Raw genomic sequence first — 18,996 nt, forward strand, 5'->3', positions numbered from 1 at the left:
CACACAAGGACAGGTGTGTTGGGCCGGTGTCGCACTGGTAGATGGTGTCTCTTCTTATCACTCAGCACCTTTTTTGAGTCTTTTCCTTCCTCCCTGGTACAATGTGTGTGTCCTCACTTGCAAACGTACTGGGACTCCCTTACGGTGCCACATACCTCTGTACTTCTGGAATATTGATATTAGAACACTGGTATAGTAACTATCCAGATAGAGGTGGTAGCCCTGGTCCAGATGGATGTATCAAGCACCAGACATGTCTATCCTACCTACAGTCATACCCTACCTACAGTCATACCCTACCTACAGTCATACCCTACCTACAGACATACCCTACCTACAGTCATATCCTACCTACAGTCATACCCTACCTACAGTCATACCCTAACCTACAGTCATACCCTAACCTACAGTCATACCCTAACCTACAGTCATACCCTAACCTACAGTCATAACCTACCCACAGTCATACCCTACCTACAGTCATACCCTACCTACAGTCATACCCTACCTACAGTCATAACCTACCTACAGTCATAACCTACTCACACACCCTACCTATAGTCATTCCTTACCTACCAAACCGTCTCCTGCTGTATATCACTTCCAAACACAGAACAGACCCTTGTGGTCACCACTTGTCACTAGTCTCTCTCGTTCTGATATCTGTCCTTCATCAAATCCACTGAACTATCCCGGGATTAGGCCAAACTTGTTGATCAGCTCTTTATGTAGAAGTGTATAGAAGGCTATGCTGACATCCAGATCTGCGACATCTACGGCACCAGCTTCATCCGACAACTTTGTGTCATAGGCAATAAGATGTTTGACATCATCTGCTTTGCCCTGACTAACGCCATGCTGTTCTGGGTCCAACATATTGGTTTTAGGTGGTCCATTATCCTGTTTTTCAGTAGTTTTCATGATTTTGACTGCTATCGATGTTCTGCTGTTGGTCTATAGTTGCTGGCTGCAAAGGAATAGGAAAAATAAAGGAACTACGTCTACTTCTCCTTCCTGCTGGATCCACTTCAGGATTTGGCTAAAAAACTTAAGCATAATCATTGACCTTTCTAGTGCCAATTTAATCCAGGGGTCCTGAGTCTTCTGATATCTGGTCAGTAATCTTTTGGTAACACAATTAGATGGTCGGCGGCTTTGACCCAAGCTGCCCTTTTCTGGGGTCATGGTGTCCTGGTTAACAGGTTAAGATGGGTTCCTTCCCATACCGTATCAGTCCCAGCACATAGTCCTGAGTATCTGTAACTATAGACAGTGTAGTCATACCTGAAACAGTGCTGGTAATTTCACGCCGCTTTAGACATCACCACAAAGCTGTGTTTTTTTGTTTTTTGTTTTCATTTTTTCTCCCTGCCTTTCCAGAGCCGTGAGATTTTATTTTTCTGTTCACATAGCCGTATGAGGGACAAAAACACCATTTAATATTGTATATGATGTTTGGGAAGCTGTAAAAAAATCTGATTATGGTGAAATTGGTAGAAAAAAATGTAATTTTATGTGTTTTGTTGTTATATTGTTTCCTACTCAGCAAAACTGACCGTTTCCCTTCATTTGTCGGCTTAATATGATTCCAGAGATACCAAATTTTAATAGTTTTTCTTGTGTTTTAATACTTAAAAAAAAGTTAGAAAAAAAATTAATGCTCCTTTTTTACAGGCTGATCTGTATTTTGTTATTGATACCATTTTGGAGTGTGTATGATTCTGATCACCGTTTTAAAATTTTTTGGGGGGGAGGTGAATCAAGCAAAAAAACAGCAGATCAGCTATTGTGATTCCCCCCCATTAATAAGTATATTTTACCTTTGGGCATTTTTGGGACTTGACAATGCCAATGATCCTTATTTTTTTTTTATTGTTTATATTTGGGGAAAGGAGTTAGAATTTTTATATGAATTTTATTTTTCTATGAATTAATATTTTCAATATATTTTTATATGTAATAGCATCTGACCAGAATGCAGTGGTTTCACTTCAGAGGTTCAGATTGGAGGACAGGGAGAGCCTCCTCCCTGGATCTAATCTCTCATATGCTGTAGTTCGGATCTAAGATCCAAAGTCGATTAGTTCAAAACTTTGTTTTAATGCTGTACACAGATCCGTCTCCGTACAGCATGAAAATGTATGGGCTCTGGCGAGGTGAAATCCGAGGGACTTCGGTAATAACCAATTTCCCTCACCGGAGCCCATACATTTGATTGCTATACAGATACGAATCTCCAAGCTCACTTTGCTCAACCCTAGCTGTAGTTACTATTGACCATGGCATCTGAAGGGTTAACTGACCTGGATTTGAGTTGGCTCCAATCCCAGTCACTGTGGCCACATGTCAGCCACCACCCACTGCGTATTGAGTGGGTCACGCCCTGCCCTGTGGGTGTTCTGATGAGATCTGTTCAGAGTTGCTGCACGTGACTCGATCTGACAGTTTGTTTTGTTGTGGGTTTGAGCAGAATCCCACCTCCTCCCGGGTGTTGCTCTTTATGTAATTGGTGAGGCTATTTATTCCTCCCTCTCCCTATAGCCTTTGCGGGTTATAGTTTTGCCTTGTGTGAGCTCTGGAAGTTTGGTGGATCGTCTGCTCCAACACATCTCTAGATAAGTCCTTTTCCCTTGTTCCTTCTGTGTCTGTTTTCACTAGGCCTCCAGGGTGTCGCTAGCTCCTTCAGTTGTTGAAGGAGCTGGGTGCCTTTTTCCCTCTTACTACAGATGAGGGTTTGGTTCAGTGTGTTATAGTCTTAGGTGTGTGGGAATGTGCATATCTACCATCGAGATATGCACATGGGCATAGCAGCTTTGGGAAAGTGTTTTAGGGATTGCTAAGAGGTGACCCCTTTGTTCCCTAGCAGTTGGGGCCTAGTCAGTTGTTTTGTTTGCTTTGCCATGTTCTGTTTCCTTCCCTTTTCTTACCTTCCGTGACACTAGCTCATGAGTCCGCTCTATACATGATTCACATGTGTATGACAGACATATCCATCATATAGTGTAAAGAGATTAATAATAATCTAGAACTTTTTATATACTTGTTATGAGTTATGATGCCAAAAATCTGGACAAATGGGAACTTATTAGGATGTTGTAGACGGAGGGGGCAAATAAAGTCATTATAAGACAAAAGGCCAAAGTGTGCTGGTTTCTGGGTAACACAGAGATGTTAATGGAATTAATGCATGCCACAGTCTCCAGCTCATCCAAAGCTTGGAATAGGGCTGTAGATACCAATAGACCAGAAGATATACTTCAAAAGCCGTCCTGTCATAATTCATGTTTTATTATGAATAACTTATGGTCTTGTGATCAGAGAACTGGAGGCTTCTTTGGTCTCAAGCGCCAGGATTTTCGACCTTAGGAAACCTACGGAATTACATATTAGTGGAAATGAATACTATTTCATATTTATGTTTGGTATGCCTGGGTCGGTAAAAATATCCTGTAAAACTGGTTATATTATCCATCTCAGGGATACTACAAGAGTTTTGGCTCCGATTAGGAGTATGCTATACAATTTGCCACTTTTTGCATGTCATTAGCCTGCTTCCTGTCGGATGACCAGGGGCAGGGGAAGACAGCTAAGACACTTAAACCAGCAAACCACACAGGGTCAGATCCCCTAGATACACCTAGTTGTAGGTCTGATCAGCTGCTCTCCCATCATTGCTCCCACCTATCTAATTTGTATGCATTTTATAATTTTAACCCCTTTATTGCTGAACTGTTTGCATATGTGTGTGGTTTTTTTGTCATTGTTTTGTAACCTGGTAGTATTATACCTTTTTGTATATTAAATGTTAAATCTAGTAAGTCGTTGCTTGATGCTGTAAATATCCGACTTTACACTCTTCCCTGCTGCCCTGTGCTTTGTGCATACAACAGCAGGGAGCTGACCATGGCGCCAGCCTCTCATGTGCACCCCCAGTCTGTCATGCTAACAGGGTTGATGTTCCTGGAGGGATACACCAAATGGAAAAGGACTTAGGAAAACTAGAGGAATGGTCAAAAATCTGGCAACTAAAATTTAATGTTGATAAGTGCAAGATAATGCACCTGGGACGTAAAAACACAGGAGCAGAATATAAAATCAGTGATACAGTCCTAACCTCAGTATCTGAGGAAAGGGATTTAGGGGTCATTATTCCAGAAGACTTAAAGGTAGGCAGACAATGTCATAGAGCAACAGGAAATGATAGCAGAATGCTTGGGTGTATGGGGAGAGGCATTACCAGTAGAAAGAGGGAGGCGCTCATGCCGCTCTACAGAGCACTAGTGAGACCTCATCTGGAGTATTGTGCTCAGTACTGGAGGCCATATCTCCAGAAGGATACTGATACTTTGGAGAGAGTTCAGAGAAGAGCTACTAAACTGGTACATGGATTGCAGGATAAAACTTACCAGGAAAGATTAAAGGACCTTAACATGTATAGCTTGGAAGAAAGAAGAGACAGAGGGGAAATGAGAGAAACTGCTAAATACATAAAGGGAATCAACAAGGTAAAAGAGGAGAGAAGATTTAAAAGAAGAAAAACTGCTACAAGAGGACGAAGTAATAAATTAGAGGGGCAAAGGTTTAAAAGTAATATCAGGAAGTATTACTTTACTGAGAGAGTAGTGGATGCATGGAATAGCCTTCCTGCAGAAGTGGTAGCTGCAAATACAGTGGAGGAGTTTAAGCATGCATGGGATAGGCATAAGGCTATCCTTCATATAAGATAGGGCCGGGGCTATCCATAGTATTCAGTATATTGGGCAGACTAGATGGGCCAAATGGTTCTTATCTGCCGACACATTCTATGTTTTTCTATGTTTTATGTGCCCCCCAGTCTGTCATGTGCCCCCCCCCAGCCTCTGATCTGCTCCCCCAGCCTCTGATCTGCTCCCCCAGCCTCTGTTCTGCTCCCCCAGCCTCTGATCTGCCCCCCCAGCCTCTGGTCTGCCTCCCCCAGCCTCTGATCTGCCGCCCCCAGCCTCTGATCTGCCTCCCCAGCCTCTGATCTGCCTCCCCAGCCTCTGATCAGCCTCTGATCTGCCTCCCCCAGCCTCTGATCTGCCCCCCCCCCCAGCCTCTGATCTACTCCCTTTGGTAACACAAACCCACCCCCCCTCCCTCCCTCCCCAGTATTAATCATTGGTGGCAGTGGCCACAGGGCCCCCCCCCCCCCCATCATTGGTGGCAGTTTGCAGTTCCGATCGGAGCCCCAGCAGTGTAATGCTGGGGCTCCGATCGGTTACCATGGCAGCCAGGAGTCACACTACTGAAGCCCTGGCTGCCATGGTATGTTAGTGAGCAGCATTATACTCGCGTGCGCCGTGGCCGCCAGTCACTCCTTCTTCTCATAGGCCTGTGCGGCGCATTGCTAATGCTGTAAGCATTAGCAATCCGCTGCACAGACAGAAGAAGGAGCGACCGGCGGCCACGGCGCACGTGAGTATAATGCTGCTCACTAACATACCATGGCAGCCAGGGCTTCAGTAGTGTGACTCCTGGCTGCCATGGTAACCGATCGGAGCCCCAGCATTACACTGCTGCGACTCCGATCGGAACTGCAAACTGCCACCAATGATGGGGGGGGGGGGAGGGGGACCCTGTGGGATATGGCCGGCACATTCATTGGTGGCGCAGTGGCCACAGTCCCTCCCCTCCTCCTCCTACTCTGTCCTCATTGGTGTTCAGCGGCAGCCGCGCACAGTGGGGAGGGAGGGACTCCCTCCTCCTCCCTCCGCTGTGCCGGCCGGCTCAGGAGAAAATGGTGCGCGCGATCATATCGCGGTCAGGCGATATAGCGAAAATCCATATCGTGGCCCAAATTCATATCGCTTATATCGCCTATACCGCCCACCCCTAATTTGAAGGTTGCTTAAATCCTTGGTAGCCTAATGCGTAAGGCGAGTGTGGAAGCAGATTATCCTCCAAGGTAACGAGCGCAGTGAATGCTAGAACGCCCCCTTGTGGCTTGTCACCTTGCATGTCTTCCTATTGTGACATACTCTGCTTGTCATGTAAACTTTTTCCCGACAGCCGCAGGTCAGACCCATCCTCTTTGCAATCTTTTCAGTCTGGAATTCTAATGTGTCTCTCAACTGTAGAGACTAAAAAAGAAAGGTAAATGTACATATAGAAGTAGGATTGGATTGGCTCACCCTCCAATTTATACGGAATGGGTGCTCCCCCTAAAAGAAAGATATCCCCAATCTTCTAGGTAGGTAAATAAACTATATGGAGGAGAGGGGCACACCTCATATGATGATCAAATGGAACTGCAGCCAATGCGTTTAAACTATTTATTAGTTACAATAAAATAATATACGGTACCTGAATAGCATAAAATACATTCACTAAAATACAATTAATACATAAATAACTATCTGTATAAATTGAGAAAGCCAGTATAAGTGTCACTGATGTCCAATAAGATTGGTAAATTTGATGGTATTCAAGTTCAAATGCGCAATAGTATATGCGATATATCTCTCCTATTGTCGGGAAGTGACTAGCAGCTATGGCTAGTGTGTTGCAATGTGATACAAAGTCTCGTATATTGCTTGCTGTTTGTTACAGCATATCAATTAATGCGATATAATGGCTGGGTGTGTATGAACACACTACTCACTGTTTGAAGCGGTATAATGACCGGTCACTCGTGCTTGGCGTGGCGTCCCACGTGTTGCAGCACAAGAAGCCTCAGTTCCGGTCCGCTCTCGATATATGTGAGTAAGGTACTATAGCAGGCAAAGAAACTGTCCGTTTTAGACGCCGGGGTATAATTGTTTTGACCCACTTGATTATCGGCGTTACTTTGGTGTCTGTTAGTTTAGACACAGACGGACTTGCATTTCTTCCTGATTGATATGTAGAAAGCGCTCCAGAAAAAACTTCAAATGTTGCGCAGATAATACGCTGCGGTTTCTTTCTTGCTTTACTTGAGACTTGTGCACCAGACGCGTTTCGGAGTTGGCAGTGACTCCTTCCTCAGTGGTCAAGTCTCATCTGTTATCCAAACGTTTATATAGGGCTGAAGCCATCTGTTCATTATAATTTATTTCATTTTCATGGGGTGGAACAGAAAATCTGGATTTAGGATTCCCGGCTGTTTGACATTTAGTTATTTTATTGTTTGCACATAAATATATATCTATAGACGTACTCTACATGTCTAAAATCCATAAGAATACATATATATGTATGTATACATGTATACAATAAAAATAAAAATAAAAATAAATAAAATTAAACGCATTGGCTGATAGTGTGATGTTTAAATGCGGTTTTTCATGTGAACAAAGTCCTACAGACATCATAGTCAGATTGAATATAAGTTTAGTTTAAAATTACTTATTAATACTGGATGGTTTGCATATAACATGTGGTTGATCTTTAATCGTCATATATTTTTAATAAAAATTTAATATTATTTGTTTCTCAATCTGATGCGGTTTTTGTGCGTTTTGTCCCTATAACCACGAATCTGATCTTTTTTTGGGTGCATATAAAAATACAAAAATACAGACAAGATCAGATATTTAACAATACCGCTCTTCAAGATTTTGACATGATAAAAAATGATAAAAGATTAAAAATACATTAAAAATGTGACCAACATATATGATGTATAATAAAATGTATAGAATTATCTAGTGGGTCATTCATTGATCAAACTGAATGTCTATTCTATATCAATAACAATAATGTGAAATTCCACTATTTGTTCAGCGTCATATGTCCCATCTCTTGCTGTTTAACCGTGTATACATCCTTATTCATTATAACTCATAGGGGTTGATCTCCATATGTAAGCGTCTCCGGATACACCGCATCATATATGTGTATATATATTGGTTGTAGAAATATATGTTGCAATATAGAGTATAATTAATATGGGATTAAAATGGCGCTGAACAATACGTATGGAACTGATAAATAAGATATGGTAAAAGTGATAAAATGGGTTTGTATAAAATATATATATGCTTAAATACAATAATACATAATTTAATAAGATATTAATATAATCATTAATTAGTGTATCGATTTTAGAATTGGCATTAATTTAAGATATATGAATTGTTTATATATATGTCTAATGAGCAATAGTGCATGCAAGGTCAATACTCTACAAAAAACCAAAAACTTCCATTTCCGCGTTTAGTCCTAGAGGGAGGATAGAATTGAACTCAAAAATTTTTTGGGATTCAATTCTAGACATGCGGCTTATATGATCTCCTCCTCTCCAGTGAATATTCACTTTTTCCAAGGCTGCAAAAGTCATTCCATGTGGATTTTGGTTATGTACCATTTTAAAATGGAGGGATAAGGTGTGTTTATCATAACCTTTTTTGATGTTGGAGATATGTTCAGCAATACGTTTTTTCAGTGTTCTTTTCGTTCTGCCCACATATTGTTTTTTGCATGGGCATTGAATAATGTATATGACACTTTCTGTATTGCATGTCAAGAACTCTCTGATTTTATGAATGTGAGTGTTGCTGGTGGATTGGACTTCAGTGGTTTTTTTAGGGAATGAGGTGGATCTGCATCCCATACGTGCCCCACATCTATAAAAGCCTGTTAACCCTATCCATTTTTGGATTGATGATATATTTGGGGATTTATTAATGATTGTAGGTGCTACCAATAAGCCCAAATTGGGAGCCTTAGTGAAGGTGATTTGGGGTTTATTTGGTAGAATATGACCTATTGTTTTATCTTTGACAATATGGTGCCAATGTTTATTGATTATATATCTAATCTTTTTATATTGGGAGTTAAAAGGCAGTATTAGTCTTACATTATCATCAGTCTTTGGGGTTTCTATTTTATCTGAAAAAAAGGAATTACGATCAAGTTTGCGCACTGTTTCCAGAGAGGATTCCAATACTTGCAGTGGATATTTTTTCTGCAAAAATTGGTCCTTTAGTTTTATTGCTTCTGATTCAAAAATTTCTTCTTTTGAGCAATTTCTTTTGATCCGTCTAAATTGGCCTGATGGAATATTGACCAACCATTGTGGTAGATGGCAGCTATCATATAATATATAGCTGTTTTTAGACGTTGGTTTTTGATATGTGCTGCATACTAATTTTTCTTTTTCTATACTAATTTGCAAATCCAAAAATTCAACTGAGGAGGTACTTGTAATAGACGTAAATGTACATATGCTGATAGATTGAACTCCCTGATAGATTGAACCTGGACCTGATAGATTGAACTCCCTTTCTTTACCAAACCTTAAATCCATAAATCTAATTACAAAAACAGGTAAAAACATGTATAATACTTAATTTTTCTAACCTCTTAACACAAAATCTTTTTTTTTAATCCTAACAGAACATCTCTGTAAGAAGTCTGATGAAAATGTCATGTTATCACTAGATTATAAAATAGAAGGTGAAGATATTGGGCAGCGCTCTTCAGGAGAGAACTTCATTACCCATAATGTACATCCAGGACTTCAAAGTACAGAGCCATCATATAATCCTCCTAATCATGAGGAACCTTCTCCTCACCAATCACAGATTGTTACCACAAGTCCCGGACAGAAAGGGGGGGAAAGCTTTCAGTGCGGGGAATGTGGGAAACAGTTTAAACAAAGATCAAGTCTATATGCACACAGAAGAATTCACACGGGAGAGAAGAGATTTGCATGCTCAATGTGTTTAAAATGTTTTTCAAATAAGTCAGTTCTCATTATACATGAGAGACGTCACACAGGAGAGAAGCCATTTTCATGTCCAGAATGTGGGAAATGCTTTACAAATAAATCGGATCTTGTTAAACATGAGAGAGTTCACACGGGGGAGAAACCATTTTCATGTTCAGAATGCGGTAAATGCTTTGTTACGAAAACCAAACTTAAGGCTCATAGAAGAATTCACACAGGGGAGAAGCCGTATTCATGTTCAGTATGTGGGAAATGTTTTACAGAGAAATCATATCTTGTTAGACATGAGAGAATACACACAGATGAATCAAGTGCTATTATATATCAAGGAAGTAACTCTGTATTGAAGCCATATTCGTGTTCAGAATGTGATAAGTGTTATAAAAGTATATCGAGTATTATTAGACATCAGAGAAGTCACACAGGAGTGAAGCCTTATTCATGTCCAGAATGTGGGAAATGTTTTGCAAGGAAGTACATTTTTGATGTACATCAGAGAATTCACACAAGAGAAAAGCCATTTTCTTGCTCAGAATGTGAGAAAAGTTTTACAGATAAATCACATCTCGTTGTTCATCGGAGAAGGCACACAGGAGAGAAGCCGTATTCATGTTCAGAGTGTGGAAAAGGTTTCATTACTACAACCAAACTTAGGAATCATCAAAGAAGTCACACAGGGGAGAAGCCATTCACATGTCCAGAATGTGAGAAATGTTTTTTTACTAAAGGCAGTCTTCAGGTTCATCAAAGAATTCACACAGGAGAGAAGCCATTTACATGTTCAGAATGTGGAAAATGTTTTACGCATAAGTCAAATCTCATTAAACATGAGAAAATTCATGGAGATAAATAATTTTGATGTTCTGTATATGAAATTTTTTAACAATGAAATAAAATTTTTAAATTGAGAGAATTCACACAAAGGGGATACCATATTCACTTCCACCACCAATAAGAGCATTTATTGTTAGGTATCATTAGCCTGGATCTGCCAAACATGGTGGATATAAGGAAGAATCGAAGAGCAGTGAAGATTAATTGTTCCCATGAACCTCGCTTCTTCTTACTGTTTTATATCTCCACCCACACTGCAGGATAAGCTAGAGGGACACAGTGAAGGAGGAAGAACTCCCCATGTAGACTTTTATATAACCTGTGTGGACATGTCGATATTTCATCCTCATTTATACAGTATAGAAAGATAAAGGTGATGGGGAAATAATAACTTAAATGTATTTATTACTTATGAGATGCTGTCTATAATCTTTGACAAACATGTCTTTTGGTCCTGTGGCCAAATAATGCTATCTGCATCTTTTATCCATAGTAGATAGAATTCTGGGAAAATGAGTGTCGATCCAGGGAGTTATTCTAATTGCTTAATTGGAGCAGGTAAGGAATTTATCCCCTGAAATGAGGAAAATTGGCTCCTACCTCATGTGTTTTTTTTATTTTGCCTTTCTCTGGATAAACTTTGCAGGTGTTACTATGTAAACTATATTGTTGCCCAGGTGTTTTTTCTGAACAGCAATGTGTTATGTTCACAGTGTCCCAGCTCGTGATGTGGGCTTGACTGCAAACAGTTGATCTACTTCCGTTAACTCAATCTTGTACTTTTTGTCCAGTTTAGTCTGCAAATTTTGCATAAATCACATTTAAAGCAAAGTCCACCCCCCCCAAATATCTGCTGCCATGACCTGTTACATCAAAAGAGACTCCAATCTGCTAACACTCACAGAAACACACTACTTTTAAGCATAACTCTTTTACAAAGGCTATGGATTATTAGAGCGCACAAACGTTAAAGTTTTAAAGCTTTAATACAAAAAGGTATTACAAGATAACATGACATGCAAAACAGTAATAAAATGAAGGGGAGAAAACAACAGTGGACCCAACACCTACAAACATTAGTCTTTTCTGTTGCCTTGAGGGTAGGAGAAGCAACAATTCACATTCAGTTCTGACTGTTCTGAATATAGGATCACTGTTTTATTGTTCCCAAACTGTTTTCTACTTTGAGACCTTGGCACGGGTTTCAGAGCATCCATTCCAATTCATTATCCAAGTCAGAAAATTCATAAGGGACAAGTACAATTCATAGTACCTGTCCCTTGATTTCCTCACTGTAACAGGTAGTGGATGTTTGCCTCAGATAAACAGAGGTCCATTTGCCCATTCTTTGAAGCTTGTACAAATAAGGCTCAGGTGTCATGTCTCCCACTTCGTATTGGCCAAGAGACAACCCTTTGAATCTGGAGTTCTTGGTGTCTACTCTCTTTCTTGCGTTTTGCAGACTGGTCTAGACCATTTGCAGTTGTCTGAAATCTCCACTTTCTAGATGTTTTAATGATTGATATGCTATTGGTTGTGCATCCTCCCTTTCCAGATTCATAGGCATCTATAACCTTTCTGAAGGGCTCAGCTTAATCAGATGCTGTGCTGGTATTCAATTTCCCCAAATTTATATCTAATACATTTGTTTGGGATGTCTGCTAATCAGAAACTGAAATCTATGCCAGGTAGGAGATGTTGGGTAGATGTCTGTTGGGCTATATAGCAACTTTTTCTTTAGAGAAAGCCAAAACTGTTCAAAGCTGTCATCAAACCAAAAGGGGGCAACTGTGAAGTATCTAAAGTATAAGACATTCTCGTTTGGGATTATTTACTTCTTAACTCCATATGTGTTCCCTCATCGTTTCCATGTCTTTAATATGAATTTACAATGAATAAAACAAAGAACAAGAAAAAACATTGAATGAAAAGGTGTCCAGATTTTTGGCAGGTACTGTATTTGTGTTACTATCCACAGAGCCAGGATTTTACATGAAGGGTTCAGACACAGCCGCACAATGATCTATCATCCTGCTCTGTACCGTATGCAGAACTTTGCTATGATCAAAGATTTTCCAAATAAAATGCTTTTTTCTTATTTTGTGTAAATCTTTTTGTTATACTCTGTGTTTGGTGAAATCAGTTCTGTCACTTAAATGGGTTGTCCGGGTTCAGAGCTAAACCCGGACATATGTGTGTTATTGTAAATAAAAAAGCCCTTGCTCTGCGCGATCCAGCACAGGGCAAAGGAGACCTCGGAGCATTAAATGCTCTGATGCTAACATCAGGGGGGCTGCCTGGGTGGAATTATGGGTATGTCCAGGTTCAGCTCAGAACCCGGACAACCCCTTTAAGGGCTCTTTCACACGAGTGATATTTCCATCTGGATGTGATGTGTGTAGCAAACACAGAGCATCCAGACTGAATGCTGATCCATTCTATTCATTTGGGTCTATGTACATGAGCGTCATCTAAACATTCAGGAAAAGTTGCAGCGTGTTCTGTATTGGGAGTTTTTCATGTTGCTCTGACTCCATAGAAGTGAATAGGGCTTGCGTGAAAAATGGAAGGCATCCAGATGCATTTTTCACTGATGGTTGCTGGGAGATGTCCATTGTCATTCTTCAGTTTTTCTTCATGCTCTTAAAAAACGCATGTGGAAAAAACGAACACACTGAACACAGTCGTCGAAAAAACTTCAATGTTCTTGCAAACCCATCAGTTTTTCCCTGAATAGATCCTGACACAATCCGTATCGCTTATGTGAAAGAGGCCTAAAGGTTTTAGGTGTCTCTTTATACAAGCCAATCAGGGGCTTGGCTAAAGAGGAAGCAGCTGCTTTGGGGCCCAAAATCAGAAGGGGCCCATCCAAGAGGAGGACTAAAAGATTTTATTGTCAGGGCTTCCTCAACAGTATTATACAGTGACATACTGAAGTGTATATACCAGGGATGGTCAACCTGCGGCTCTCCAGTTGTTGCAAAACTAGAACTCCCAGCATGCCCAGACTACCTACAGCAGGGCATGGTGTGAATTGTAGTTTTACAACAACTGGAGAGTCACAGGTTGGCTTTCCCTGGTATATACATTTAGGAGCTGCCCGGTCTCGTCTGAGAGAGTTATCTTGACTAGCCACAAGAGTGGGGGTTGCATCATATAATTGGGGGACACAGGACCAAGGGTATAGTTGTTGCTACTAGGAGGCGACACTAAGCTAGAAAAGAGTTAGCTCCTCCTGCCAGCTGTACCCCATCCAGTCTGGAAAGAGCTAACCAGTTTTTAGCTTAGTATCATAGGAGAAAGACCCCCTGCTTTGCAGGGCACCTTTCTGCCTTTTTCATTTTTTATTTTAGTTTATTATTTTACTTTTTTCCCTCTCTAGGAATGGGAAACAGTCGCCTCGCCTCTCTGTTCACCAGGGGAGAAGGCCAGGGTTGGTTTCCCTCCCCACCCTACCTCATTTAAGAATACAAAGTGGACCAGAGCAGCCCAGCTACTCTGCTTCCCGCCAGCCATGTGGTCACTTATTATTTTGCAGTCCCTCCCTCCACTCCAGCTGGCTGCCACTTCGGTGCCAGCAGCTGGAGAGGTGACCCTGCTGGTACACTGAGGGAGGGCAAAGAGAAGAGGATGAAAGCGAGGTGAGTAAATTGGGACTGGGTAAGTATGCCTCCTCCTCTTTCTCCCCTTTACCCAACTTTCTTTCTCCTTACTTCCACCACTTCTCCTTCATGTTCTACAGGCCTTTCCGGGTCCCCCACCCTTTGCCAGCTCGGGCAGGGTTGTCTTCTTGGGTCTGGCTGCTGTCCACCGTGTCACAAAGTTACTTCTGGTTGGCTTCCGCCGTCTACTACAGGCTCAGGCTTTTGTGGCCTATTCTGGCCGGGCCCGCTTTTTCCCCTACACTATCCAGGCCAACCTAATATCGCTTCCGGTCAGCCCTGCTGACAAATTGAATCCCTGTACTTGAAGCCTACTCTATTTGGGGTGCTCCACCTGGGCCTATACCTTCCAGCTGACTGAAAGTTACTTCCAGTCAGCTTCACCACAAACCAAGCCCCTGGCTTTTGCAGCCTACTAAGCCACAGCCTCTGGGCCGTTTCCCACAGACAGGATCTTCCCTTTTTACTGCCTGGATGCGTTCCCCTGAGGGGTGGAGCACATTTTTCTTAGATTTCACTGAGGGTTCTGTTCCTTCTTCCTCCTCTTGCTATTTCTGTAGCACAAGGCCTGACCATTTTTTTAAGGATATCAGGACATGGATACAGCTTGTCTTTCTCCGATCTGCTCCCTGGTAGGACAGTGTCTTTCCTCTTCTTGATGCACCCTCTTGTTCCAGGGCTAGCTAGTTGGTTCTGCACTTTTCTCTGCTCAGCTATGTCCGAACCTTCAAGTGACTCCCTTTCAGCATCCGCCCCCACCCATTACATCTGTACCAAGTGTGATCTCAGGTTCCTTTGCGGTCACCCGGTGCTCTGCGTGCCGTGCGCCCAAACCATTCACCGCTACTCCATCATCTGAGCAGTTGATACCCCATCCTGATCAAATGGAACCAGAATGGGCCCCTACCTCGTCTTAAGCAGTGGCCAACCTATCCAAGGTCTCTCAGTCCACCCTCGAACTAATGGGTTGGCTGGTCAATCAATCACCACCCGTGCAGCTAACCCTCTTGTTAGGTGTCTAATCCAGGGGCAGACACTCAAACAAACAGACCAGAACAGGACATCATTCCTCTTCAGGTTCCTCCGTTCCTCCGCTAGAGGGCCATTCGGATGTCTCCTCCTTTCAAGGTGAGATTCAGTCCAAGTGAGAACTACTGGATTCTGATTCAGATCTTGACCAAGAGCAATCCTCTAACATTGCATCTATAGTGGACAGCTTAGTCACAGCAATTCACAACACTTTTCAGGTCCAGAACAACTCCTCCTCGACCAGCAACCAGAGTGTCTCCTCTCTATGATCATGGCACGTTCCTAAGGCCTTTCCCCTACATCCAAATTTTTCTGTCGTTATTGCTGGAGGACCTGGTGCAGGACCTAGTGGCCAAATGGTTGGTCCTTCCAAAGGTCGACCCACTGGTTGCGCACCTTACAAAACACACCACTATCCCAGGGGTAAGTGGGGCATCCTTTCATGATCTGGTAGACCGTCCCCTGGAGTCCTTTGCTAGGTCCGCATTTGCAGTTGGAGGCTCTGCCTTTAATTCCACTTTGGTGTCGATAGCTAATACTGTTTCTGAATAGGCTCTCTGTGTTCATCAGGACATTTCCTCCGGAGTGCCCACTGCCGATCTACAGTCTTTGGCATTACAAATTTCATAAGCTGGCAAATACTGTGAAGTCTCCCTGGACACGGGAACTCTAATTGCCTGCTCAACCACTCTCAAATTGGTTGGACAAAATAATCTCTGAGGCCACAGGCGACAAAAGTACACATCTCCACCAAGACAAGCCTAGGTGCCCGTCTTGTCCCAAAAGTTGTGGGACTCACTTCCATACCTTTCATCCCCTGCCCACCTCCCGACCTTCGGGAGTGGCGGCCTTCTGGACATCAGTACCAGACCAAAAAAGAAGTTGTCCCTTAAGACCCAATTTGACTGGCACTCATGGGCCCAGTCCTTGCGCTTTATCTCTATTAGACAACCTTCCGCATGAAGGGGCACCCCCACTTTTTCGGGTATGGGGCAAATTGCTTCTCTTCCTGGAATTCTGGCAGTCCCACATAGTAGACGCCTGGGTGATCGAAATTGTAACCTCTGTTTACAATACCGAGTTCTCTTGCATACCTTTGGACCACTTCTTCCTGTCCCAGCCCCCAAAGGATACATTTTGGGCTGATCCTATAGTCTCCTATCTGGACAACATTTTCATCAAGGCTCCATCTTTTTCTCAGAACAGGGAGAGTCTGCACATCACCTTGAACACCTTGATGTGCTTTGGCTGGATGGTGATTTACAGAAGTCATCACCAAGGTAGTCTCCACTTTCCATCTCAATGAGGATATCATCCTCCCTTCTTTCTGTCCTTCTCAATTCCATCCTCAGGAATGTGCCCTCCACCACCTGGATGCGTTCCAAGCACTAAGGGTTTATTTTTCCTCATTGACACTGTTTCGCCGCACAGACTCTTTGTTCATCATTCTGGATGGCCCGTGCAAGGGTTTGGTGGCCTCCAAGGTTACTATTGCCAGGTGAATCCAGCTAGCCATTTCTGAGGCTTATCCTGCCAAAGGCAAGGCACCTCCTTGCAACATCGCGGCCCATTCAACCAGGGCTGTGGGTGCTTGTTGAGCTACATGGTCTTCCTTGCACACATTTACAAAATTCTATCAGGTGCATACTTTCACTTCAGCAGACATTTCTTTGGGTCGCAAGGTACTGCAGGCCACAGTGCATTAGGAAACCATGGTGGAGACTGTCCATGGCTATGAGGATCTTTCCTTCCCCGTGGACTGCTTTGGAATGTCCTACGGACCTGTGTCCCCCAATATCACGAGCAAGAAAACAAGATTTTTGTGTACTCCCCTGTAAAATCTCTTTCTTGAAGAGTTCATTAGGGGACACAGCTCCCACCCAGTGTGTTGACTCTTAGTTTCCCTGTTGGGGGTGAGTCTCTTTTTGCCGGTTTGCCAGTTGGGTCCTTAGTTTCTAGGTTCAGACCCTTCATATTTCTTTTTGTTTATGTTACTTCTTCTACTGCACTGACTGGTTAGCTCTCCCCTGACAGGAGGGGATATAGCTGGCAGGAGGAGCTAATACTTTTCTAGTTTAGTGTTGTCTCCTAGTGGCAGCAGCTAGCAGCTATACCAATGGTCTAGTGTCCCCCAATGAACTCTGCAAGAGATTTTACAGGTGAGTACAAAATAATCTTATTTCATTCCTGGCCTTCCTACAAGAAAAGTTTACAAAGGTCTGAAGCTGTGATGGCTAACCTCCGGTACTCCAGCTGTGGTAAAACTACGATGGAAATTAGAGAGTCCTTTTAAGAATAACCCAAGTTTTACTAGGGAGTGGGACAATCATATGTTAAATTGTGCCAGGGGTCTGATGGAACTCCTTTGTAGTAAACGTGAATCTTTATGTCATCATTTGAAAGAACAAATTCACCAATAGACCAGCCATCTGACTAACTTTAATACACACACCGAATATACGAAATATTACAGACTTATTACAGGTCGATTACTTCAACTCGAGCGGGAAATCATAAATAAAAAACTGCTAAACTGTCTAGAGACAGATCAGATTTCCTGAATGACAATATTAAGTTCTGGTTAAAAAACAAGACTGGACCCAAAAACAAAAACAACAATAAAAATGATAGTAATAACGAAAACAGAAAAACAATTACAAGTGACCATTGGACCTGGTAATACTTGCAAGCCTCAGCAAAATCATCCACTCACAACTTCCAAACATACACCAGGTACCGCAGTAAACACGTCAACCACCGATCCGTCCAGCACCCACCCACTAGAGCTCCTTCTACCCACACAAATACTGACCCAGGTCCCGCACAGGCACGTAACAAATCCAACCCACCTTATACCGGTCAGGATAAGCAACCCATCATGCAAAAATATCCACAGATATCCCCTCTTACCGATAACAAGACTGGCACAATACAAAAGCACTCCTTTTCTATCCACACCTTGCCCCAATCAGACACCCAATCTGGTTTACCCCACCATCCATTCCACCGCTACCAGGACCTTTTCCTCCCCTGAGTCCTCCCCTTGAGTTCTCCCAAGGTTGCTCCCTCAATCTGCCCCAGACTTCATTTCCATTACTATCTACATCATTGAACCCCACAGAGACTGAACCATCTATGTTGGAAGACTCTTTGATCATTCTTCATAATATAAGTAACTTAGAAGACATACAGATCTTTCCTAATCATACCACTAACTGATCTGTATCTTTTTTATTGCTACCCAGGGCATTGACCCCGGAAGCAATGTATGCTCTGAAACAACCGTCAGGCGGGATAAGGATGATATTGAATTTCTTCAAACCAAGGGAGAACCCCCCCCCCCCCCCCCGCAAAAGGACTAAAAAGAAAAAATGCAGAAGAGGATGAAGAGGGAGAGCGCAATTCCGTGGGATCAGAAAAAACTGCAAGTGCGGAAGAAATAAAACAGACCCCACACAGCCCAAAGAGGAACAAAACCTCACTACAGTAAAGATATTTAATCCATCTGGATTTAGCCTCTCCTCAGCACAGATGTCAGTTCTCCAGAGAGGTTTGTCTTTCTGTCATGTGGATAAATACAACCAATTTGACCTTTTTGTGGATCTAAATACATTTATTAGGATGCTACACTTCAAAGGCATTATGCCATCAAATCCAAATTATCTGTGGTGAGTAGAGAAAAGGAAGTTCCTGTGAATATGGATGTAACAAATACCCCCCACACTGACCTGAAACCTAGATCCACTTTTAATCCTACCCACCACAGAGGAAACCCCATCAACACCTTTTACTCCCTAGTTT

At 42.4% G+C, this 18,996-nt stretch overlaps 1 protein-coding gene across 1 annotated transcript in view; it reads left to right on the forward strand.

Annotated features, from left to right (window-relative positions):
* The window catches only part of LOC120998306 (oocyte zinc finger protein XlCOF7.1-like), a 1,981,422-nt gene that overhangs the window by 1,573,537 nt on the left and 388,889 nt on the right, over positions 1–18,996 (forward strand). The gene's annotated exons all lie outside the window — the stretch shown is intronic.

The sequence above is a fragment of the Bufo bufo genome, chromosome 4 (assembly GCF_905171765.1).
Source record: "Bufo bufo chromosome 4, aBufBuf1.1, whole genome shotgun sequence".
Taxonomy (NCBI): domain Eukaryota; kingdom Metazoa; phylum Chordata; class Amphibia; order Anura; family Bufonidae; genus Bufo; species Bufo bufo.